This window comes from Giraffa tippelskirchi, chromosome 2 (genome assembly GCF_054371585.1).
Source record: "Giraffa tippelskirchi isolate mGirTip1 chromosome 2, T2T-mGirTip1v1.2.pri, whole genome shotgun sequence".
Taxonomy (NCBI): Eukaryota; Metazoa; Chordata; class Mammalia; order Artiodactyla; family Giraffidae; genus Giraffa; species Giraffa tippelskirchi.
The window spans coordinates 72884593-72911614 of NC_137276.1; the positions used below are offsets into that span (position 1 = coordinate 72884593).

At 40.2% G+C, this 27022-nt stretch overlaps 1 protein-coding gene and 1 pseudogene across 5 annotated transcripts in view; one reads left to right on the plus strand and one right to left on the minus strand.

Annotated features, from left to right (window-relative positions):
- The window catches only part of LOC145539546 (nicotinamide/nicotinic acid mononucleotide adenylyltransferase 1-like), a 69144-nt pseudogene extending 47175 nt beyond the window's left edge, over positions 1-21969 (plus strand).
- Positions 1-27022, minus strand: part of NRBF2 (nuclear receptor binding factor 2) — a 248653-nt gene that overhangs the window by 180934 nt on the left and 40697 nt on the right. The window lies entirely within an intron of this gene.

The following is a 27022-nucleotide window of genomic DNA, read 5'->3' on the forward strand; positions in this document are numbered from 1 at the left end:
TGACCCAGCAATCCCACTGCTGGTCATACACACTGAGGAAACCAGACTTCAAAGGGACACGTGTACCCCAATGTTCATTGCAGCACAGTTTATAATAGCCAGGCGCTCAGCTTTCTTCACCGTCCAACTTTCACATCCATACATGACCACTGGAAAAACCATAGCCCTGACTAGATGGACATTAGTTGGCAAAGTAATGTCTCTGCTTTTAAATATGCTATCTAGGTTGGTCATAACCTTCCTTCCAAGGAGTAAGCATCTTTTAATTTCATGGCTGCAATCACCATCAACAGTGATTTTGGAGCCCCCAAAGTCTGATACTGTTTCCACTGTTTCCCCATCTACTTCCTATGAAGTGATGGGACCAGATGCCATGATCTTAGTTTTCTGAACGTTGAGCTTTAAGCCAACATTTTCACTCTTCTCTTTCACTTTCATCAAGAGGCTCTTTAGTTCTTCTTCACCTTATGCCATAAGAGTGGTGTCATCTGCATATCTGAGGTTATTGATATTTCTCCCGGCAATCTTGATTCCAGCTTGTGCTTCCTCCAGTCCAGCATTTCTCATGGTGTACTCTGCATATAAGTTAAATAAGCAGGGTGACAATATACAGCCTTGACGTACTCCTTTTCCTATTTGGAACCAGTCTGTTGTTCCATGTCCAGTTCTAACTGTTGCTTCCTGATCTGCATATAGGTTTCTCAAGAGGCAGGTCAGGTGGTCTGGTATTCCCATCTCTTTCAGAATTTTCCACAGTTTATGGTGATCCACACAGTCAAAAGTTTGGCATAGTCAATAAAGCAGAAATAGATGTTTTTCTGGAACTCTCTTGCTTTTTCGATGATCCAGCAGATGTTGCAATTTGATCTCTGATTCCTCTGCCTTTTCTAAAACCAGCTTGAACATCTGGAAATTCACGGTTCATGTATTGCTGAAGCCTGGCTTGGAGAATTTTCAGCGTTACTTTTCTAGCGTGTGAGATGAGTGCAATTGTGCAGTAGTTTGAGCATTCTTTGGCATTGCCTTTCTTTGGTATTGGAATGAAAACTGACCTTTTCCAGTCCTGCGGCCACTGCTGAGTTTTCCAGATTTGCTGGCATATCGAGTGCAGCACTTTCACAGCATCATCTTTGAGGATTTGAAATAGCTCAACTGGAATTCCATCACCTCCACTAGCTTTATTCGTAGTGATGCTTTCTAAGGCCCATTTGACTTCACATTCCAGGTGTCTGGCTCTAGGTGAATCTGGGTCATGAAGATCTTTTTTGTACACTTTTTCTGTGTATTCTTGCCACCTCTTCTTAATAGCTTCTGCTTCTGTTAGGTCCATAGCATTTCTTTCCTTTATCGAGCCCATCTTTGCATGAAATGTTCCCTTGGTATCTCTAATTTTCTTGAAGAGATCTCTAGTCTTTCTCATTCTGTTGTTTTCCTCTATTTCTTTGCATTGATCACCGAGGAAGGCTTTCTCATCTCTCCTTGCTATTCTTTGGAACTCTGCATTCAGATGGGAATATCTTTCCTTTTCTCCTTTGCTTTATGCTTCTCTCCTTTTCCCAGCTGTTTGTAAGTCCTCCTCAGACAGCCATTTTGCTTTTTTGCATTTATTTTCCATGGGGATGGTCTTGATTCCTGTCTCCTGTACAATGTCACAAACCTCCATCCATAGTTCCTCAGGCACTCTGTCTATCAGATCTAGTCCCTTAAATCTATTTCTCACTTCCACTGTATAATCATAAGGTATTTGATTTAGGTCAGACCTGAATGGTCTAGTGGTTTTCTACACTTTCTTCAATTTCAGTCTGAATTTGGCAATAAGGAGTTCATGATCTGAGCCACAGTCTGCTCCCAGTCTTGTTTTTGCTGACTGTATAGAGCATCTCCATCTTTGGCTGCAAAGAATATAATCAGTCTGATTTCAGTGTTGACCATCTGGTGATGTCCATGTGTAGAGTCTTCTCTTGTGTTGTTGGAAGAGGGTGTTTGCTATGACCAGTGTGTTCTCTTGGCAGAACTCTATTAGCCTTTGTCCTGCTTCATTCTGTACTCCAAGGCCACATTTGCCTGTCACTCCAGGTGTTTCTTGCCTTCCTACTTTTGCATTCCAGTCCCCTATAATGAAAAGGCCATCTTTTTGGGTATTAGTTCTAAAAGGTCTTGTAGGTCTTCATAGAACTGCTCAAGTTCAGCTTCTTCAGCATTACTGGTTGTAGCATAGACTTGGATTACCGTGACACTGAATGGTTTGCCTTGGAAACGAACAGAGATCATTCTGTCGTTTTTGAGATTGCATCCGGGTACTGCATTTCGGACTCTTTGTTGACTATGATGGCTACTTCATTTCTTCTAAGGGATTCCTGCCCACAGTAGTAGATATAATGGTCATCTGAGTTAAATTCACCCATTCCAGTCCATCTTAGTTCACTGATTCCTAGAATGTCGATGTTCATTCTTGTCGTCTCCTGTTTTACCACTTCCAATTTGCCTTGATTCATGGACCTAACATTCCATGTTCCTATGCAATATTTCTCTTTACAGCATTGAACCTTGCTTCTATCACCAGTCCCATTGACTAAGATCTAGTTAATGGTATGTAAGTAGAGTGATACATGGAACTGTTACAATGTGTCCTTAAGGTCTCCAGCTTCTCTTTCTTCTAGCTAGTTGCACTAAAGATATGAATGCTGAAACAGGGGCATCCATAGTGTGCTATGGACTGGATGTTTGCATCCCCTAAAATTCATATGTTGAAGCCCTAACTCCACTGTGATGGGATTAGAAGAGATGACTTTGGTAAGTTTTAGATAAGGTCTTGAGGGTGGAGCCCCCATCCTGGGATTAGTGTCCTTATAATAAAAGGAAAAGAGATCAGAGCTCGCTCTTTCTGTATACACACAGAAGATCATGTGAGTGCACTGCAAGATGGTGACCACCTGCAAGTCAGGAAGAGGGCAGTCACCAAGAACCAAATCTGCTAGCACACTGATCTTGCTTCCCAGCCTCCAGAATTTTGAGAAATAAATGTCAGTTGGTTAAGCACCAAATCCATGGTATTCTGTTATAGCAGCCCAAACTGATTAAGACAACATAGAAATCCCATGTTGAAGATGGTAAAACCAAAAGGTAAAAGGAACCTGAGATCCTGGTAATTGTGCAGCCACGAAACCAATCTTGAACTGCTTACATTAATGTAAACTTAATACACTAATATATTAACAACCCCCCTATATTACTGTGTGTGGCAATGCATTCAGTAATAAAGCTATGTTTTCTAGCCTCCCTTGAAGCTGTATATGGCAATATGTCTAAGTTCTAGCCACTGAAATACAGTCAAGATTATGAATGAATTCTGAAGTTTCACTGAAAGAAACATAGACAGCTGGAGAAAGGCCCTTGAGTATCCCTTCCTTTTCACTTCCTGCTGTTTGAAATATGGAAGTGATGGATGGAGCTGCCGGGGCTCTTCCAGAGCATGAGAGTCTCTGAGGAACAGAAAGATGAGTGTTCCTCTGTCTTTTCCAAGGTTCCATGATGACTTTGTGAAGCCAATTTACCAGTACTGGACCACTTATGTTTGGACTTCTTTTACCCAGAGAAACAAATTTTCTGCGTTTAAGTCACTTTATTTTGGTTCCCATTTGGCACTAATAGTAAAGAACCTGCCTGTCAACGTAGGATACATAAGAGACTCAAGTCTGATCTCTGGGCAGTATGATTCCCTGGAGAAGGAAATGGTAACCCACTCCAGTATTCTTGCCTGGGAAACCCCATGGACAGAGGAGCCTGGTGGCCTGTAGTGCATAGGGTTGTAAAGAGTTGGATGCAACTGAGAGACTTAGCATGCACGCATTCTGGGTCTTCTATTAGGTGCAGTCAAATCTAATCCTATCTGATAAAGCAGTGCATTAGAGTTACTGAGAAGGTACAGGGAAAATGGGTCAAACCCAGAGGCCTGGGACATGGGGCTTGTGTCTCATCTGGCTGGGAAACTAGAGTGGAAGTGTCAGCTTCCTGGCCAACACCTGGCTGACCAGTCAGGGTCACTAATGGAGTTAGTTCCAGGTCAATGTATGAACCCTGATCACTGGTGGGGAGGAGCAGCTAGTATGCTTCCAGAGCAGGTACTCATGGCTTTGGCACAGCTGAGTCTGCAAGGGTCAGGCCTTTAGTGTCTGACATAGGCTGGGCACAGGCAGAAGCAGGCAGAGTCGACCTAACCCATGCCTCTTTAAGACACCATTAAGGCAGAACAATATGCAGGACGTCTCTCTTCTCTAGGGTTGAAAGCAGCTGGATGACTCTCTAAGATCCACACTTGTGAGACCCAGCTTTGCTCCTCTGTCATATGTGGGCCAGCTGCATCCTTACTGGTCCTCATTTTCCCTGTATTGAGCTCATTTACTCCCAGGGGATCAATCTGACTGAATATTCTGGACTCCAAAGTGTGGGAAAACTGGAGACACAAACAAGTGAAGCCTCAGTGCCCAGAGGCAGAGAGTAGTGTCTTGCCCTTGCTTAGTATCATATAAGACCTGGAATGTGGTCTTGTTGCAGTGACTTCATAGTCAGAGACACTTCTAGACAGTGACTCTGGGAGGGAGCCTGCTGCTGAGTAAGGAGAAGGAAGCTCTGTTTGCTGGAGTTCAGAGGATCCTGGGCTCATAGGAGAACTATCAGCTTTGAGCTTTTATTATCAAAGGGGTAAGGTGGGTGGAAGCATGCTGTGAAATACAAAGTGCCCCGCAGATTATTGTTATTAATGGAGAGAAAAACAACAAAATCACTCTATTCACCACTGTTACTGAGATGATGAGGTACTGACCCCCTTCAACCCGCCCAGAGACAGCAAGTTGCCCTTTTGTTAATTTCTTTCCATCTAGGCTGCTCTTGGGGTTTACTTTAACCAAAGTTCATGTAGATTAACAAAAATGGGGGGAATGAAACATTTAGAATGACTTGCATCAGAACCTACTCCTTTCCAGGGGTGACCTGTTCAGAGTCCTATTGCAAACATAAATGACAGATCAGTGTATCTTCAAAATTAACTATGCTAATGATGTGTGCTCAGTTGCTCTTGATGTGTGCTCAGTTGTGTCCTACTCTTTGTGACCCCAAAGACTGTAGCCCACCTGACTCCTCTGTCCATGGGATTTTCCAGGCAAGAATACTGTTGTGGGTACCATTTCCTACTAAAGGGGATCTCTCTGACCCAGGGATTGAACCCACATCTCTTGTGCTCCCTGCATTGGCAGGCATGTTTTTTACCATTAGTGCCACCTGGGAAGCCCTTAGGTGAGATAAATGATGAGATAATATGTATGATACATATTAATCACATACCCCAAATAACATTCTATTTACTACTATTTACCTCCATTTCCAAGGAGTGTGTTCTAATATTAATAGGTGCTATGTGAAGAAATGGTATAGAATAATTTGGGAAAATGCTGGGTTAAGCAAAGTTAAGCTAGACAAGTATTACTAGATATGTCAGTCTGGAAGAGGGAACTGTCTATACATAAATCCTGAAGTGAGGGCCTTTATTATCCTCTGCAAGGAATCTGACAGGATAGATAATAATTTTCTCTGCCTCTGGCTTGTCTGTATAGATGCTTCCTCTTAAGATGGTTCATCTGGGGAATGACACAAAGTCAAAGGAATAAATGAGATGATTCATGGTGGCCATGGCAGTGCCTGAGACGGATTTTTCAAGTGTTTTTCTGTACTTAACATCCTTAGTTTTCCAGCCTTATATATATTCTAGAGGCTACTTCATATCTTCTCTCTGACTCCCTTTTCTACTTATGATAAGCAGAGTCCATCCTACTTCCTGGAGCCCAGGTCATTGAGTAATGCAGAACTTATGTGAGTTTCTTTACTGCTGGACTCTCAGAACCTTAAAATTCTAGTTTGCATTGTGATTCTCCAAAAGGCATTCAAGAGTGTGGCATTTTCCAAAAGTGTTTGCTCCAGAAGATCCATCTCCACACCCCTTCCCATCTCCCTGCCAACATCTCTTAGGGTTGGTGTTCCATGGAACACACTGGTGGAAATGCTCATTTAGCTAAATGAGAAGACATCTTGGTGGTCTTGGTACAAAAGAGTTAATTTCACTGAAAAAAGGGAACAGTTTCCTTCCTGCTCTATGATAAATCCAGGTTATCATAATAGATTATGTCTTATCATGAATTCATAGTGAATTTTCTCTAGAGGACCATCACTGACCTCACATACACAGTCTCCTATAAATATCCTCCAAGCTGGCAACAAGATCTGGGGACTATAGTAGATACTTGTGGAGCACTTTAAAGTGCTTATAAAAGCCAAATATGTCTTACTTTTATGCTATCCATTACATTTGCTAATGATTTAGGTCAACTGGGTAAGCAATGTGGTCATTCATAATTAATTTTGCTTTTGCTTATAGCCAGTGACTTTAACCACTGGATCATTTGTATTTTTACACAAAATGCAGTCTTCCAGGAACACACAAAAGCTTAATGGGTTTTATTATGTGCAATCCCTGATCCATGATTAACACGCAGTTTAATGAGTATAATTTCAAGAAAGCTTGAAACTTGAGGCCCCCTGCTTCTTCTACAAAGCCAGGCACTGGAATGAAAAGTTTGCCACACTAATGGGTTTTGAATGTTTTAAATGGAAGGTTATTCTCACATAAATGAGACTTTCCTTGAGAGCTTGTTAACAACGCTGATTTCTTTTCCAGTCCTAAATATTCTGATTCAGTAGGTCCATGGTGGGTGAGGCATGAGCTTTTCCAACAAATGTACCAAGAAATTTTTAAAAATTAATTAATTTATTTTAATTGGAGGATAATTACTTTACAATATTGTGATGGTTTACACTGGGGCACACTTCTCAAAATAGAAGAACTACAATTCTTTTTTTTTTTTTTTTTTTTTTTGAGGTTTATTGAGGGTGCAGGGACCTGGCTGCCCCAGCTGGGGAAGCTGGAAGCCAAGAGATTGTTCAGGGCACTTAAGCATGGTGTTTGTTTCTGGTTTCTTTAACTGTTTTCTCTTTCTGGAGAAATGTGTGGCCTCGCTAAAGCTAAATTTGAAAGGGAGGGTGGGATGAATTGGGAGATTAAGATTGACATATATAACCACCATGTGTAAAATTGATAACTAGTGGGAACTTGCTGTATAGCACAGGGAGCTCAGCTTGGTGCTCTGTGATGACCTAGTGTGGTGGGGTTGGGGGAAGTCAGAGGGAGGTACAAGAGGGAGGGGATTTATGTACACATGTAGCTGATTCACTGCATTATACACCAGAAACTAACACAACATTGTAAAGCAACTATACTCCAACTAAAAAAAAAAGAGCCAGAGGAACTCAGTATTTGTAAACATTCCCTGAACGCACGCACACAGCTTGCAGGCACACAGTTTGTCTGGAATTCTGAGTACAGAAGTCTATAGCGTAGCAAAAACTGGGCTTTCCAGGTTATATTAGATCTTACTTTCTGTAGATGCTCTTTCACCAACACCTGGCTGGATCCTGTTGGACGTTCTAAGAACCATAAGAAGATACACTGGAGCTAAGCTTGACCTGCGCCTGTCTCTGTGGCCTCCATTCTTCCAACAATTGTTTGCATCCTTGCCTAAGTACACCACATACTTTATCCAATCTGATAGGCAGGTGGACACGTGTGTTCCTGAAATGCTATGGAGTGAAACGATGGGCTGCTTTTATCTTACTCCAGTTTTCAACTGCTCCCATTGAAGCGTCAGGGGGAAGGTGATGCTCAGTGATAAGATCATTTACTCAATCCTCTAACAATTTTTGAGTACTTGGCTTTGCTTCTTTACTGGTGACTCTGGGCAGTTGTTTAACCTTTTTAATTTTCCAGGTTGAAAAATAGCGTAATAATAATATTCCCCTTCCAGGGCTGTTAGGATTAAATGAGATAAGGTGAAGTATTCAACGTGATTCCAGGCAGATGGGGTTCAAAAAGTGTTAACGTCTCTCTTCTTCTTTCTCCTCTCTCTATCTCCTGATCTTCCTCCCCTCTTTCCTACTCCTTTCTCCTAAGTGACAGGCAGCTCAAGTTCTATTTAGGAAGGATGCTTATGTTATACAATCAGGTTGGAGGAGGAAGAGGAGTGGGCTAGAGAAATTGTCTTAATACATTTGTTCAGTGCAACTTCCCTTGAATAATGTGTTTATTTGAGATGGCTGAGAATGGGACAATGCACATCCACAAGCTGTCCCTTGGTTCCACCAAGTACTATACCAAGGACCTTGGGAGATACGATGATGATGGAGACACTTTTTTCCCTCAAGGAATACAATTAAGGGGACATTTGTGGTTTGACTGAGCTACTCATATATAGTGCAACTTACATTACTCGGGCTTCCCTGGTGGCTCAGACAGTGAAGAATTTGCCTACAATGCAGGAGCCCTGGGTTTCATCCCTGGGTTGGGAAGATCCCAACCTGAAGGAGGGCGTGGCAACCCACTCCAGTACACTTGCCTGGAAAATGCCATGAACAGAGGAGCCTGGTGGGCTACAGTCCATGGGGTCGCAAAGAGTCAGACACGATTGGGTGACTAACACACACAGGTTACATTACTTATGTTAGAACAGAAATATCCTTGGCTATGGCAGCACAGAGGAGGGAGCAATTAATTCTTAGATAATGTGTTATTTCTAATTCAGAATCAGAAAAAAGGATCCTCCCGTATGCTAAAAATAACAATACTGTCACGCGTATATTGCATCAAGTAGATTATTAGGGAGAATATCAACAAAGACAATATTGTATCCATCAGAGCATGTCTACAGGCTCAGGAAGAAAGTGGTAGTGGGAAGGATCTGAAGCGCTTCTTCCCTACAGCAGAGTTCTGATTTCACCCACAAACCTTGTTAAAGGAGTTCTGCTCTTATGCAGAAATAGTGATGGTGAAGTTGAGAGATACCAGCAGAAACCAGTGTTTGCCTTTAGTTGTAGGCAATAAATCGTGTGGGAAATGCCAATTTCAAAATTCCTTCTTCCTACATGATTCAATGTGAGTAAGACAGAACCATTGTTGTTGACTATAAAATCCATCTCAAAGACTCAAAAATCATTAATGTCCAATAATACTGATTTGTTTTCTGTTAAATCTGAGTCTTGCAGGTTCTATAAGTCTTTCCTTTGGCAGAAAATTCAATAATTTGTTATCACTGAAGGTAAAAGTAGTCTCAAAAATGTTTAGTTTTGTTTTGGTGTTATATACCTTTAGTCCGTAAAATGCTAGCTGTGTCTCCATAATTCTCTCCTGGAGAATTAATTAAGTTTCTTGTTTCTGAAGTTTACTACTTGACTTTGTTTTTGTTGGAGGTCTGGTGGGAATTCTCATTTATTTTTGGTCTTATGGGAAAATTTTCTATGTTAAAAATTGCAGAGTGGAGAACCATAGACTGATAATACTATTATACGGCAACAAGTTTTTGATCTTATTTTTAAAGTGAAAACAATATTGGTAACCTCAAAACCTGACAAAATTTTTTAAAAAATGCTTCCTGAAAGTCTTCATCTGAAAAAAAAAAAAAAAGTGCTGATTTTCAGACACTAAGCTTATGTTAAAGTATTCTTTGTTGAACAACAAACACTATGCTGTTCAGCAGTCAAAAATCCCACAATATAATGACATTCACTGGGGAAAGCTCATGGAACACATATACATAAAAATATTTTTTGAGAGAACCAGAGGAAATTTCATTTTTAATGAAAGTATGTGTTACTCACTCAGTTTTGTCTCACGCTTTGCAATCCCATGGGCTGTAGCTCACCAGGCTCCTCTGTCCATGGAATTCTCCAGGCAAGAATACTGGAGTGGATAACCATTCCCTTCTCCAGGGGATCTTCCTGACACAAGGATAGAACCCAGGTATCCTGAACTGCAGGTGGCTTCTTTACCATCTGAGCCATCAGGGAAGACCATTTTTAATGGACTCAAATACAAATAATAGAATGCAATCTTTTAGCACAAGAGAGTGTTCCAATTTGGATACAAAATTGAGTCTGTTTAAATTTAGAGGATTTTTAAAGAGGGTTGACACAAGAGGCTTCTTTGAGACAGACCCTGCTAGTTTTCATTTTGACTGATCAGGCACACTCAGGCTAACCCAGGTAGGTTCCAGGTTGCTGATTTCCTTCTGTTCGTGTACTTTGAAATTAAGGACACTTTTCAAGAGACAAGCATATTTGAAAAACATAAGAGGTAAAATCAGAGGGAGCCAGTGGCACATTTTAATGTGTTACAAGTAATGATAAACGTCCCTAAAGGTCAGTTCTTGTCTCTCAGTCATTCCTCTTCAATAATATTTCTTTACCCCAGATTCCCTAGATTGTTCATTTACATTGTTTATTTTTGTACAACATGCCTCCTTCTTCCCTATTGGACACCTAACAGATGAGGAATCCCAGCCCACACCTGGGCTGAGTCAATCAGATTTTCTCTCTTAAGATGAGAACAGAGGGACCTGGGAAAGAGAGTTGCAGATGCTTAACTGAAAGGTTTCTCAGCATTCGGGGCTGTGGGAAGAGGTATGTGTCTATATAATGTTGTGGAGTCATAAGGGAGCTGAGAAGCCTTGAGGAAACAAAGAAGCTGCCCTGGCTTGAAAAGCCAACTCTTCTATCTCTGCGAGGATGCAAGGAGTGGGTAGGGGAGTCAATTTCTACTTCACAGTTCTGGTTCTGCGGGGGAGGGGAGGTCCAGATGTCACTTCACCTGTTGTTTGTGGATTCTGTGTGCTTCCCTGAATCCTTACAAACACTCTGCTACATGTTTGCCTGGTGTGACTACACTTCTGTTATTTGTAACTACAAAAGCCTGATCAGGATGGAAATCAGGTTAAAAGTGCTATGGTTCTCCTTTTAGAAAATTTTATACACGGTCATGACTTTTATAGCAGTGATTGCAGCATTAAATATGAAAGCGGGATTGGCCTTTTAAAACAGACAGAGAAAATTTCTTTCTATTGGAATTAAGGAAAAGTCGACTCATCCACTGACCTTTGAGTGTCATTTGCTAAAAGCAAAACATGATATTTGCCCATATCAAGAAGTGTTAAGGGCCAATCCATTGCCTCATTGAGCCTGTAGCTAGGTCGAGGGACACAAATATAATACCTGAAACAACCAGAGAATAATTCAAGGCAGGTAATGATTGCTAGCTAAATCATGGGGTGCTGACTAGATGGGCATTTGATCTGAGAAGAAGAGGTCAGAACAGACTGGAACCTAGAAATGAAAGAGACAAGAGGTGAGCTTCAAGAAAGGAGGGCTCAGTCTCTGGAATGGGTAGCTGAACTGAGGTGAAGGAGGGTTTCAGCAAGAGCAGGGAGGTAGGAAGGAGCCAAGAGTGAGGATCCATGTGTGAGTGCTCAATGTCTCTGTAGATGGGGCCCCACCTGACCCCAAGCCTCTGGTCCATTGGGTAGATGAGACACATAGAGATGAAAATGCTTCTGAGATGGATGCAAGGCAAGACACGGCCAGAAGTCAAAGAAATGTCTTGAGAGTTATTTATGACTTGGAGGGAGTTTGGAAGAGAATGAATGTACTGAGAAATGACGGGCAGGAGAATGGTTTCAAAACAAGACTGGTACAGCCAGTGGGTCAGATGATGAAAAGTGTGAACCCAGGCTTGCAGTGATATACAACCATTGTTCTTAAAGTTCTTTTGGTAATGAAAGCATTTTCCTTCCTTCTTTCTTTTAAGCATTAGAACATTCAGTTCAGTTCAGTCGCTCAGTTGTGTCTGACTCTTTGCAACCCCATGGACTGCAGCACGCCAGGCCTCCCTGTCCATCACCAACTCCCAGAGTTTACCCAAAGTCATGTCCATTGAGTTGGTGATGCCATCCAACCATCTCATCCTCTGTTGTCCCCTTCTCCTCCCACCTTCAATCTTTCCCAGCATCAGGGCCTTTTCAAATAAGTCAGTTCTTTGCATCAGGTGGCCAAAGTATTGGAGTTTCAGCTTTAACATCAATCTTTCCAATGAACACTCAGGACTGATCTCCTTTAGGATGGACTGGTTGGATCTCCTTGCAGTCCAAGGGACTCTCAAAAGTCTTCTCCAACACCACAGTTCAAAAGCATCAATTCTTCGGCGCTCAGCTTTCTTCACAGTCCAACTCTCACATCGATACATGACTACTGGAAAAACCATAGCCTCGACTAGATGGACCTTTGTTGACAAAGTAATGTCTCTGCTTTTTAATATGCTGTCTAGGTTGGTCATAACTTTCCTTCCAAGGAGTAAGCATCTTTTAATTTCATGGCTGCAGTCACTATCTGCAGTTATTTGGGAGCCCATTAGAACATTAGGTTTTGTTTTGTTTTTTTAAAGCATTTTAAAATTTATTTTAATTAATTAATTAGTAGGCTGCACCAGGTCTTAGTTGCGGCTTATGGGATCTAGTTCCCTAACCAGGGATTGAACCAGGGCCCCCTGCATTGGGACCACAGAGTCTTAACTGCTGGACCACCAGGGAAGTTCCAAATTTTATTTTATTTTTTTACTTATTTACTTTTGGCTGCACCACATGGCTTGCAGGATCTTAGTTTCCTGACCAGGGATCAAACCAGTGCCCCTGACAGTGAAAGCACAGAGTGAAACCATTTTCTTATTAAGAAATCTTAAGTGGAAGCTCAGTGAACAAAATAGATGAAAATTATTAGTTCTGGCTGAAGTGGAGGAGTGGGTCTGGGACCCACCTGTTAAATGCCATGCCCCTTTCCCTACCCTTGAGGCTTGTCCACAGTACTTAGGTTTTCCTTTAGGAAGCTGCTTGAAAATCCAGAGCATTGCAAAGTAGAGGGCTGTCACAGTCAGGGATGGTGAGAAAGCAGCGATTGTGAAAGAATTCAGGTGTGAGGTGGTGCATCTCAGCCTGGGATGGAGGGAGAAGCAGAGGGAACAGAGAGGAAACAGTTACTTGTCCTACTTCCCATGTGTTTATCAGAACTGATCATTATACCTTCTTCTGCTCCTTGATTTTCATTTCTACCAGTGGTGCTCATAATATCCTTTGGAATATTGAGTGAGGAGTTTTCAACAGATCCCTAAGCTGCAGTCCTTGTGCTGGGAATAAAGAAAAGTTAATAGATGAACAGTGCTAACTGCCTAATTTTCAGGGTTCATCTCATAGGTGTTTCTTCTAGAAGTGTACCTGCCTTTCCTCTTCCAGATATAAGCTGCCTTTTATGTATTTCTGACATTTTACGGTTTCCTGCTTAGGAAGAAAGTGGGCTTCCCAGAGGGTTATATTAAATTGAATAGATTGTCAGGTAGCACTCACTGAAGAGTTACAACAAGAAAGAGGACCACATTCATCTCTAGCTTTTTATGTCCATGTAGAATTCTTTTTTTCCTGCTACCAAATTAAGTCTCTATTGGTTTTGGCCAGTTAACTTGGCTTCCCATCCTAAAACGTGGATCTACTTGAGCTGATTTCAATGAGAGGTAAGGTTATAATGACACAGCCTCTAGAGGGGACACTGATGGACTCACTTATCTATCAGCATTCATAGTCTTTATTAACCAAGAGGAGCTGATTGAAATATCCCGGCAACCAATCCACACTTGCTGTATTGAAGTAATTTGGTGAATGGGAAAATAACATTGGTCTATAATGAAAGATTAATATGTGAGGTTCAGACAGTGAGTTCTTAAATGGTCAAATTTACACTGTTGTTAAGAACTTACCTAAGGAAATCTACATACTAAAAAGTAGAAAAGGACCAAACAAAAAAAGCTCAATCTTTCAAGATGGCCATTATTTGCTCTCCAACAATCAGAATTGCCTTATGAAATTAAAAAGGGGAAAAACATCAACTGGACCAAATACTTCTAAGTAAACATTCTGAAGTACAGTTCTGAGTATGCTGTTCCTCTGCTCAAAATCTGTCCATAGGATAAATTCAGGCCTCTCTAAGGCTTGGCTCAGAACTGCCTTGCCAGCTATGTCTCCACCTGTGGCCTCCACGTACCCCACAGACACCATTTCTCAGGCAGAGCTCCTAGGCCCCATCTCCATGCCTGTGCTCTTGCTGTTGTGAGCTGCTGAGACATTTCGATACCATCCTGCCAGAATCTTAAGGAAACTCCACTGCCTGGTTTATATGCTGCTGTTCCCTTTTGTGAAGATGTTCATTCCTTCAGTATCCCTGAAGAGGTGCTCTCTTTCCTTTGTCTTACTTTAGATGTTTGAAATGAGTTTATAGGACATTGCTGCCTCCTGCCTAACCACTTTTTAAAAGATATTTGTGTGCATGACTTGTAAATCTCTAAAGTAGATGCTGATATATTGATAAATAGTGGGGGAAATGTGGGCTTTGGGATCAGCCTGATCTGAGCTCAGATTTTAGCTTCACCAGCTAGTATCTGGCTTGGGCAAATTCTGTATCTGCTCTGTTCCTTTATGTCACCTGTTAAATGAGGATCAAATTAATGACCCCCAGAGGGGTGATTATCAGGGGGGTTTCCCTGATAGCTCAGCTGGTAAAGAATGCACCTGCAATGCAGCAGACCTTGGTTCGATTCCTGGGTTGGGAAGATCTGCTGGAGAAGGGATAGGTTACCCACTTCAGTATTCTTGGGCTTCCCTGGTGGCTCAGTCGATAAAGAATCTGCCTGCAATGCTGGAGACCTGGGTTCTATCCCTGTGTCAGGAAGATCCCCTGGAGACGGGAAAGGCTACCTGCTCCAGTATTCTGGCCTAGAGAATTCCAAGGACTGTATAGTCCATGGGGTTGCAAAGAATTGGACATGACTGAGCAACCTGACGTTCACTTGACTTTCCCTTTCAGTGTGATTGGGACTATGCAAGAGGTCAAGAATATGAAGGCCAAGTTTGGCCCCTAACTTCAAGGTAGGTGCTCACTGAATGGGAGTTTGCCTTTTGTATTCTCTACATCATTTAGTATGGGTCCATGAACTGTTAAGGTGCTCAATAACATTTTCCAAACTGAATTAAAATGAACAAGAGATTAGATCTGGGGGACTTCCCTGGTGGTCCAGTGGCTAAGACTGGACCCAATGCAGGGGCTCTGGTTCAGTCGCTGGGTGGGGAACTAGATCCCACATGCCACAACTGAGAGTTTGCATGCTGCAACTAAGACCCAGCACAGTCAAATAAATAAATAAAAATAAATTTTTAAAAAGGGATTAGATTTGGGAATTTACTGGCAATATTAACTCTTTTCAGATCTCTTAGTACTACCTTGTACATCAAAACATTAATTTACAAAATTGGCTAGAAAGCAAAACACTATGTTTTACAGGTTTTTTTTTTGGTAGGGTGGAGGCCCACTTACTGGGATGCAGCAACCAAACAGGAAGTGTGATTAGGCCATTTTCTCTTGCATCCTCCTGCCTTAGTCCTAGAGGCCAGGCTCTTTTTTGGAGAGAGACTTCTAGCTATGAGCTTCTACAGTGGAGAAACCATATATAGTATGCTGGATCCCACAGTGATTAGGAGAGCAGCATCTGGTTGGTGTCCAGGCTTTGAGGTGATGGAAGCCTTCTGCCTCAGTAACCCCAGCTTCCTAACATGGTTCAAATGATTAGGCAGTGCACTTCAGAAAGCCCTAATCAAGCTGCTATTAATGTGCCTAAGTCCAGACAATGTCGAGTGTCTGACCTACAGCTGGAGAACAGCTTTCTTCAGAAGGGTGTGCCATGTTATTGTGAGCTGCTTCCAACTGAATTTTTTAAAATCATAAACGCACACTTGCCTTCACTAGGTTTTTCAATTTTAAATAAGTACTATTTGTTCATTGTAGACAATTTGAAAAATATATAAAAGCACAATGGCATACCTAAATGTTAACATAGCTTTATTTTAAAAAATGATTACACCCTATAAATGCTGTTTTGAGATACATTTGTATCTCAATTTACTGTGTTCATTTTCCTATGTCAATAACTTTCCTTTGACAACATCAAGTTGAAAGATGCCTAGTCTTCCGTCACAGAGGTTCCATGCTTTACTTATCCAATTCCATAGAGCTGGAAATTTTTAATAATGCTGAAATAAATATCCTTTCATAGACGTCATTTCACATATTCTTTTTGGGTAAATTCATAGAAAAATGATTTCTAGATAGACAGTATCTATAAACTTTACCATATTATAACATTTGTACCAATTTTCACTTTTCTATTGTCTGACAGTTATTTCAGTTTTGTTACTATTGTAACTTATACTATAAAAAGATTCTCAAACATGATTTTTTCATACCTATTGTTTTTATAGGGTAAATACAATTGCAGTATCAAAAATATAAGCATGTTTGAAGATTTCACCCATTTTGCCATATTTCCTTCTAGAAAGGTTATTCATTGTCACCTCTAGTGATTAGAATTCCATTTATTTCTCAGGATGCTTGCCAGTAACTTATCATTAAATTTTTTTTGCTAGTAAGATTGTCCAAGAACAGTAGTTCAGTATTTTGATTTGTATTTCTTTGATTGTTAATGAGGTTGAACGTAATTTCATGTGTTTGTTTTCAGTCTTAAGATTTATTAATATAGTAACTCAGCTTTACAAGTAGTTTTTTTAGTATTAGAATTAGATCACAACACTCCTGTTTTGGCTGAATTAATTAGCTTTGATACCATTAATCAAGAATTATTTATTGAGCCCTGACTGCCTGCAGTACTGTGACAGCTACAGAGAGGATACAGCAGAGGAGAAAATGTGAGTTCCTATCTCTAAGAAAATGACCAGCTGGAGAGAAAATTCAGATACATACAAACAGATCATTTAAAGTTGGAAACCTTGTATGTTTTGTTTAATATTTAGAATACGTAAAAGAATATTAATAATACAAAAGGATCTGAGACTACTAACAACAAATAGCACAGGTCCAAAACCCACTAAGATAGAGACTGAAGAATGGAATTTACTTTGAGCTTAAACTAAAAAAATCAAGATTACTATTTATGATACATATGACTTAATTCTGAGCTTTTTGGCATCCAGAATGAAATGTGAAGTGCCATGTAGCTGTTATTAACTAATGAAATGTGTACAAGTATGTTACAAAGGATCAAATCTTTCCAGTATTATCCTAGCAGAAGAATTCTCACACGTATGTTTCTCTAAGAAGTCTTGAACCATAAAACAAAGTCTTCAACAGAATTTTCTTGGAAATCCTGTCTTTGCATTATGATTTTTCTTTTTTTTTTTAATTGAAGCACAGTTGATACACAGTGTTGCATTAGTTTCCGGTATACAGCAAACTGATTCAGTTATACATATTCTTTTCCATATTATTTTCAATTATGGTTTATTATAGGATATTAAATATAGTTCCCTGTGCTATTCAGTAGGAATTTGCTGTTTATTTTATATATAGTAGTTTTTACCTGTACAAAAAAGGTCTTAATGACCCAGATAATCATGATGCTGTGATCACTCACTTAGAGCCAGACATCCTGGAGTCCAAACTCAAGTGGAAACATTACTACGAATGAAACTAGTGGAAGTGATGGAATTCCAGCTGAGCTATTTCAAATCCTAAAAGATGATGCTGTTAAAAGTGCTGAACTCAATATGTCAGCAAATTTGGAAAACTCAACAGTGGCCACAGGACTAGAAAATGTCAGTTTTTATTCCAATCCCAAAGAAAGGTAATGTCAAAGAATGCTCAAGCTGCCATACAAATGCACTCATTTCACATGCTAGCAAGATTATGCTTAAAATGCTTCAAGCTAGGCTTCAGCAGTATGTGCACCAAGAACTTTCAGATGTTCAAGCTGGATTTAGAAAAGGCAAGGGAGTGAGAGATCAAATCATCAACATCCACCGGATCATGGAGAAAGCAAGGAAATTCCAGAAAAACATCTACTTCTGCTTCATTGACTACACTAAAGCCTTTGACTGTGTGGATCACAACAAACTGGAAGGTTCTTAAGGAGATGGGTATACCAGATCACCTTACTTGCCACCTGAGAAACCTGTATACAGGACAAGAAGCACAGTTAGAACTGGACATGGAACAACCAACTGGTTCAAAATTGGGAAAGGAGTATGTCAAGGCTGTATATTGTCATCCTGCTTATTTAACTTATATGCAGAGTACATCATGAGAAACGCTGGGCTGGATGAAGCACAAGCTGGAATCAAGATTGCCAGGAGAAATAACAACCTCAGATAAGCAGATGATACCACTTTAATGGAAGAAAGTGAAGAGGAACTAAAGAGCCTCTTGATGAAGGTGAAAAAGGAGAGTGAAAAAGTTAGCTTAAAACTCAACATCAAAAAAACAAAGATTATGGCATTCGGTCCCGTCACTTCATGGCAAATAGATGGGGAAAAAAATGGAAACAGTGACAGACTTTATTTTTTTGGTCTCCAAAATCACTGCAGACGGTGGTTGAAACCATGAAATTAAAAGATGCTTGCTCCTTGGAAGAAAAGCTATGACAAAACCAGATAGCATATTAAAAAGCAGAGGCATCACTTTGCCAACAAACGTCCATATAGTCAAAGCTATGGTTTTTCCAGTAGTCATGTATGGATGTGAGAGTTGGACTATAAAGAAGGCTGAGTGCTGAATAATTGATGCTTTTGAACTGTGGTGTTGGAGAAGACTCTTGAGAGTTCCTTGGACAGCAAGGAGGTGAAACCAGTCAATCCTAAAGGAAATCAACCCTGAATATTCGTTGGAAGGATTGATGCTGAAGCTCCAAGATTTTGGCCATGTGATGCAAAGAACTGACTTATTAGAAAAGACCCTGATGCCGGGGAAGATTGAGGTCAAGAGGAGAAAGGGGCGATAGAGGATGATGGTTGGGTGGCATCACCGACTCAATGGATATAAGTTTGAGCAAACTCTGGGAGATAGTGAGGGACAGGGAAGCCTGGCATGCTGCAGTTCATGAGGTCACAAAGAGTTGGACACAACTTAGTGACTGAACAACAACAACAGTTTATATCAGCATGATCATTTCTTACTGTAACAACAACAAAGATGAAGGCATAGTATTACATTGTAGTCCTTAGTATTAATATTTCTGAAGAAGTTAGATACATGCCTTTCTGATGATCTGATTTAGTAAAGTAGTAGAGCCTTCAGAATCTAGAGTCAGAATTACTCCTAAATCTTTCACCAATTCATTTAAAAATTTTTTTATTGAAATATAATTGATTTTCAATGTTGTGTTAGTTTCAGTTGTACAGCAAAATGATTCAGTTAAACACACACACACACATCATACATATACACAAGATATTGAGAATAGTTTCCTGTGCTATGCGGTAGGTCTTTGTTATCTATTTTATACATAGTAGTGTGTACATTTTAATCCCAATCTTCCAGTTTATCATTCTCTCCTTACTTCCCCCCCCAGCCCTGTGGCAACCATAAACTTATTTTCTATATCTCTAAGTCTATTTCTGCTTTGTAGATAAGCTCATTTGTATCATATTTTTAGATTCCACACATAAGTGGTATCATATGATATTTGTCTTTCTCTGTCTAACTTACTTCACTTAGTATTATAATCTCTAAGTCCATCCATGTTGCTGTAAATGGCATTATTTCATTATTGTTTTTGGCTGAGTAAATATTCTATTGTGTATATATACCACATCTTCCTTATTCATCATCTGTTGATAGACACTTAGGTTTCTTCCATGTCTTGGCTTTTGTAAATAGTGCTGTTGTGAACACTGGGGTGCTGGCCAACCCATTTCAAAATCAGTTGTTTTGATTGGTATTTTGACAGGCACTGTACCAATGACTGAAGGAGATTAAAGATGAGAAAAATACGAGATTGCTAATGACCAGGAACCCAAAGTTTAGGTATCCAGTTATTGATCAAAACTAGTTTTCAATGTTTCATTTATCTATGCATTCAACACATGTGTAATAGGGCTTCCCAGGTGCCTCAGTGGTAAAGAATCCACCTGCCAAGCAGGAGACATGGGTTCAATCTCTGTGTTGGGATGATCCCCTGGAGAAGGAAATGGCAACCCACTCCAGTATTCTTGCCTGGGAAATCCCATGGACAGAAGAGCCTGGCAGGCTGCAGTCCATGCATTGGCAAAGAATCAGACACAACTTAGTGATTAAACAGCAGCACATTTGCATGTTTAATAAGTCTGAGATTCTGAGTTAGGGACTGTTTTACAAGGGTCAACAATTTTTCAGGAGAAGACAAATAGCTAAAACATAATGTGGTAAAACTATTGGTAAAACTATTATAATAGTGATAAATGTAAAGTGCAAGGGAACACAGAAGAAAAAGTAAATCTGTGTGCCTCTGTATTTGATGTCAGAAAAGGCTTCTGAGAGAAAGTGACATTTTATCTAGGTTGCAAAGCTGAATAAGAGTTCATCAGATCACTTGCTACTAAGAATTTAAAGTGAGTGGAAGTAGATACACAGAAAAGTCTTCAGAAGGAGTGACTAGAGACGGCTAAGGTGCTCAGACTCCATCAAGAAAAACTGGAGGCTAGTAGCTATGATCACCAGTAAAGTTCATCTATGCTAGAAAGACCTGAATGGAAGAGGAAGTGAGCTTAACAAAGTCAAGATTTTAGTCAAAAGAAATCCCTGGGGCCAAAAACAAAAGGTGTTCCAATGGTAATGTTGCTGTGTGGGGCAGATATATCAGAGTCCTTTGGTGTTCTCAATCTGTGGAAGAATGAGGATTTCACACAAACTGTGGGAAGCTATGAGCTCATATGTAGTACTAGGGCTAGAAATGATGCTCAGAAATTCAACTATCAATCTGATGTGCTGTGGAAACACCAGAAAAACATTCAGCTGGTGAATGAGCAGATCACCAGTAACATCTCATCCACAAAGACACAGCAGCCCTCAGAAGGGGTCAGAGCATTCACCAGTTGGTACCAGATCTTGTCCAAAAATATAGTGAAATATATAATTTGTATGGCTCTATGAATGAAGACAGTTAGAACTGGACATGGAACAACAGACTGGTTCCAAATAGGAAAAGGAGTACCTCAAGGCTGTATATTGTCACCCTGCTTATTTCACTTATATGCAGAGTACATCATGAGAAACGCTGGGCTGGAAGAAACACAAGATGGAATCAAGATTGCCGGGAGAAATATCAATAACCTCAGATATGCAGATGACACCACCCTGATGGCAGAAAGTGAAGAAGAACTAAAGAGCCTCTTGATGAAAGTGAAAGAGGAGAGTGAAAAAGTTGGCTTAAAGCTCAATGTTCAGAAAACTAAGATCATGGCATCTGGTCCCATCACTTCATGGGAAATAGATGGGGAAACAGTGTCAGACTTTATTTTTGGGGGCTCCAAAATCACTGCTGATGGTGATTGCAACCATGAAATTAAAAGATGCTTATTCCTTGGAAGGAAGGTTATGGCCAACCTAGATAGCATATTTAAAAGCAGAGACATTACTTTGCCAACAAAAGTCCGTCTAGTCAAGGCTATGGTTTTTCCAGTGGTCATGTATGGATGTGAGAGTTGGATGGTGAAGAAAGCTGAGCACCGAAGAATTGATGCTTTTGAAGTGCGGTGTTGGAGAAGACTCTTGAGAGTCCCTTGGACTGCAAGGAGATCCAACCAGTCCATCCTAAAGGAGATCAGTCCTGGGTGTTCATTGGAAGGACTGATGTTGAAGCTGAAACTCCAATACTTTGGCCATCTCATGCGAAGAGTTGACTCATTGGAAAAGACCCTAATGCTGGGAAGGATTGCGGGCAGGAGGAGAAGGGGATGACAGAGGATGAGATGGTTGGATGGCATCACTGACTCGATGGACATGGGTTTGGGTAGACTCCGGGAGTTGGTGATGGACAGAGAGGCCTGGTGTGCTGGAATTCATGGGGTCGCAAAGAGTTGGACATGACTGAACGACTGAACTGAACTGATGAATGAAGAGAGGCATTTAGTGATTATTCTGGCTCCTTTGCAGAAAAACACTTCAGAAGCTAACTGCTAAGAAACTCTACAGCATGATAATTTGGACTTCCGTTTTTGGAATTTGAAATAATCATGGTATTAGTAATGGAGGAAAGTAATTATGATCCTGTCTCATAAACTAAAAGTTTGGTAAAAATCATTAGCAAATTAACATCAGATTTGTCTGTCAAAAAAAAGTTCATCAGATTTAGAAGGTAAGAAAGACCTAGTAGGCAAAGGGCACAACATACACAAAAACACAGATGTATAAAAGTACAAAATAAGCAGACTGTTGGGGTAGGGTATAGGGGATGGGGATGGGGAATATAGGTTTTCCAAGCCAGGTTGGGCAAACTCTATCCTCTAGAGCTCTGCTGTCCGATTTATTAGCCACAGTTTTGGAGGTTACTTGTGTTTAAACTAATTAAAATTAAACATAATTAAAAATTCATTTCCTCCATTCTGTGAACCACATTTCAAGTACTCAGTAGCCACATGCGTCTAGTGGCAACCATACTGGAGAGCACATATTAACATCACTGCAGAAAATTATATTGCATAACACTGTTACAGACAGTGGAGTGCCTTGAAAGACTGTTGAACAGTGGAGTAATGTGACCTTGGACTGCAAGGAGATCAAACCAGTCAATCTTAAAGGAAATCAACCCTGAATATTCATTGGAAGGATTGATGCTAAAGCTGATGCTCCAATACTTTGGCCACCTGATGCAAAGACCTGACTCATTGGAAAAGACCCTGACACTGAGAAAGCCTGAGGGCAGGAGGAAAAGGGGGTGACAGAGAATGAGATGGTTGGATGGCATCACCAACTCAATGGACAGGAGTTTGAGCAAACTCCAGGAGACAGTGAAGGATAGGGAAGCTTGGAGTGCTGCAGTTCATGGAGTTGCAAAGAGTTAGCCATGACTTAGTGACTGAACAACAACAACAATGTGACCAGACTACTGACCTGAAGTAGGTTGAATTAGAAAAGGAAGGGAGAAGATGAGCGACAATGGAGAAATGGGTCCAGTCTATGGCATTTGGAAGGCAGAAGCAACATGACCAATTAGATGAATGAAAGCAAGTAGTTAAGAGTAAAACTGATATTTCATGGCTGGGTGGAGAGTGATAACTGATACCATTCATGCAAACAAGGAAAAGAAGAGGGGGCCAATTGGGATAAAAGGACAAATTCAGTGTTGGACATGTTGCAATTGAGGTATCTATGGGATCTCCATGTGAACAGGTCATTTAATACTCATGAAAGATGATAGATCTCACAGAAAATCATAGGAGTCTTGACTGTATAGGTAAGGTGACCACATAAAATAACAACAACTAACAGGACTTCAAGTGCTAGGCATGTTCCAAATACTTTGCATATAGTTTAGCTCTTGTAATCTTCCCTATAACTACATGAGGTAGGATTTCCTATTATTAACCTCATTTTACAGGACAAGGAAACCAGAGAGGCACAGAGAGGTTACAAAATTCATTTTGAGGCACAGAGAGGTTACATAATTTACTGTCCAAGGTCATACTAGTAAGTGGTAGAGTTGAGATTTCAACTCAGATAAATTACCTAACCAAAAATTCATACACAAAGGATAATGTGACAGGTTACGCAGACAGCAGGATCTGAATATTTACGGGAGAAATTCCATGAAATTCTAAAAATCAAATCCCATTTAATTGTATAATGAGAGAAATTTTTACAATAGAAGTTAATTGGATTAATTTTGTGCTGTTTAGAAAATCTACAACTCATGATCACTAGTTTTGTAGTAGTGGTTGAAGCTGTAGGAATCACTGTATTTGCCAAGGAAGAATGTGAGGGTGGGGAGAAAAGATAGCCCAAAACAGAACCTGAAGAACACTGATACTCAAGAGGTGGCTGAAGGTAGAAGGTCAGTAGATACGACCAAAAACCAGAAGAGAGGGACATGCCAGAAGCCAAAGGAAGAAAACATCAGAGGAATTGGTCAGTGGGAAGAGTTCATATAAAATAAAACCTGAAAAAGTTTCCAGTGACTTTCCCAAGCACTGCTGGCCCTTGTCAGAACAGTTTTCATGGTACAGAGGGTGAGGGAGCCAGAAGATTGTTGAGTGAGAAATGTACAGCAAGAGTGTAGACAAGTCTCCCAGAAATTTGGTGGTGAGGAGAAAGTTGGAGTTCTGGCTATAAATAGTCTTAAATATTAACACATAGATAGAAAAAAGACACTCTACCTCTTTGAGGAAATTGGCCACTGGGATTCCTGTGGACTAGTCTACAGCTTTTCTCTAAGAACTAGCATGACAGCAGCCCAAATGCTTGAACAAGGACTTCACTGAAACCATGACATTTTGAATCTCAAAGAATCCAGGCACTATATAATTACTATACATTCAAGATTCATGATTTACCTTGTGAGAAATGACAAGGAGGATCATGACATCAATTTGGCACTTTGCTGAGGTGGGAATTTTAACTGTGTGCCTGGTGAGGCTGCTAAGTGGGGGTCCATCTCTTAGCTGGTTTGTGAACCCAGCAGACACATCAGAAACCTCTCCCATCCCCTGTCACGTGAAGTCTTTAAAGGTGTTTTGTTTTGTTTTGTTTTTTGGTGAAGATATGGCCATCAAACGAGAGACAAAACTCAAAAAGCAAGTTTTCTTAGTGTACAGGTGATGTCCAGACAGGTATGTGTCTAAATGCAAACAGGATTTAGGACACAACTCTTGCGGCTCAGTGGGTAAAGAAACCACCTACAATGCAGGAGACCTGGGTTCAGTCTCCGGATTGGGAAGATCCCCTGGAGAAGGAAATGGCAATCCATTCCAGTATTCTTGCCTTGGAAATCCCATGGATAGAGGGGACTGGTGGGCTACAGTCCATGGGTCACAAAAAGTCAGACACGACTGAGAAGGAACTTTCCAGAAGGAATCTGAACCTACTTTCATGATTTTGACCTCTTGACAGTTACGGGAATGTTTCCCTTATGGATGTCAGAGGTGTCTGGACCAAATAAGTAGGGTGACCACACACCTGGGTTGTCTGGGTTACTCCTGATTGACTTCTGTTGAGCTAGCATAATATTTAATAGTCTTAGTTTGTATGATAAATTATAAGATCATGATACAGACAACACCATGATGAACTCAACTAGATTATAGGGAAGGAAAGAGGGGTAGACAGAGGGTATCAGGGAAGATTCTGAAGGTGCAGGCTTGAAGAAGACAGGTTTTCAACAGGGGAGAGAAGGGAGAGAAGGCATCCTGATTGGGACATGATAAAAGCACAGAACTGCTGGCCTCACAGCAACCAAATACCTTGAATTCTCCCTCAAACCATGCTCCTGTAAAAACCAATCAAACCCAAAGAAGATAAAATGAAAAGTAGAATGCAATTAACATCTTCTAAGAGACCCATTGCCTTCATTTCAGCTATCTAGTTCTGACCATTTAAAAGTTATGTTAATATTTGTATATTTTTATTAAGTTTTTTTTCTGTAGAGAATACTACTGAGCATTTCTATTGCATCACGATGTCATTCAAAAAAACTTCTTCAACCCATTCTTAGATTCCAATCTTTTAGAATTTGTAGGAATTATAATTCTCCTATCTAGCTAAAGAGGGATTTGGATGAAGGAGATAAAATTAACTTAAATCATCAAGTGTCTGAAGTTTTCTTCCCCATTGTCATTATAAGAATTATATTTAATATTTACATAACAAGATATCACATCCTGTTGGGAAATACTCCCTCCACATAAATGGAAAAAAAAATGCTGCAGATATTTCATTATATCTGTTTTTTATTCTTTATAAAACCCCAATCTTCCTCAAAATTAATTCTGATTATCACTAAATGTTCTTTACTTACTTGAGTCCTGACTGCTTAACATTACTTTTTTTTTTTTTTGGTCTTTGTGTGTACATGAAGATTTAAATACATTGGTGAATTTTAAACCTTTTTGGACGAGGATATCTTCAAGGCATATCAGAAATTTTCTTAGTACAGAATATCTGCTGATATCTCAATGCACAAAGAGACATTATAACATATATCATCATATGTAAGACATTGGTTATAGACCTTTAGCACAGTGAAAACCAAAATTTTTTCTTATGCTTAAGTAACACTAGAATAAAAATAGACCCAACTCTATTATTTCTATACAGTCTGATCTTCTTTTAATTTCCATTATATATTACTATTTCTTACTCATATTTGAGAACATTAGAGATACCATTGATAGAGGGGGAGAGGGGAGAGAGAAAAGGGGAGAGAGGAGTTCTCCAGAGATTCATGTTAGGAGGTTGAAAATAGCAAGGGCAGGAAAGGGAAGGGAGAGAGGAGGGAGGAGAGGGGAGAGAAAGGGGAGAGGGAGAGGGGAGACTTAGGACTTTGATTCTACTTGGGATAGCAATATGCCTTGCCTAGAAACACATTTCCCGTGCGTGCTCAGTCACTCAGTCTTGTCTGACTCTTTATGACCCCATGGACTGTAGCCCACCAGGCTCCTCTGTCCAGAGGATTCTCAAGGCAAGAATACTGAGTGGGTTGCCATTTCCTATTCCAGGTGATCTTCCCGATCCAGGGATCAAACCCATGTCTCCAACACTGGCAGTGAATTCTTTACCTCTGTTGCAAACCAGATTTCCCAACTTCTCTTATAAGCAAAAGGAATAGTGATGTGACCTCATTCTGGCCAATGAGATAAGTGCAAGTCATCTGGTGAGGCATCTAGGAAAAGCTATTGTTCTTGTGTTAAAGGAAACACGCTCAGCTAGCAAACATTTTTTGCTTCTTGCCTTTCCCTTTCTTCCTACCAGACTGCAGATGTAAGAATAGAGATAGTGCTGCCATCTTGGACCATGAAGCAAAGGGCATGATGATGTACAAAAGATGCTGAATGGAAAGATAAGAGTCTGATAGCATTGTAGATTTTCTTTGCCAACTTTGCAATACCTTCCAGTTGAATTTTTTTTTTTTTGCCAAAGAAAAATAAGCCTTTACTTATTCAGTCTGCTATTGTAATGGACTTTTGTTGTACTGTGTTATGGACTGATAAATTCCTTATTGATAAATCAGATAATCATCCAA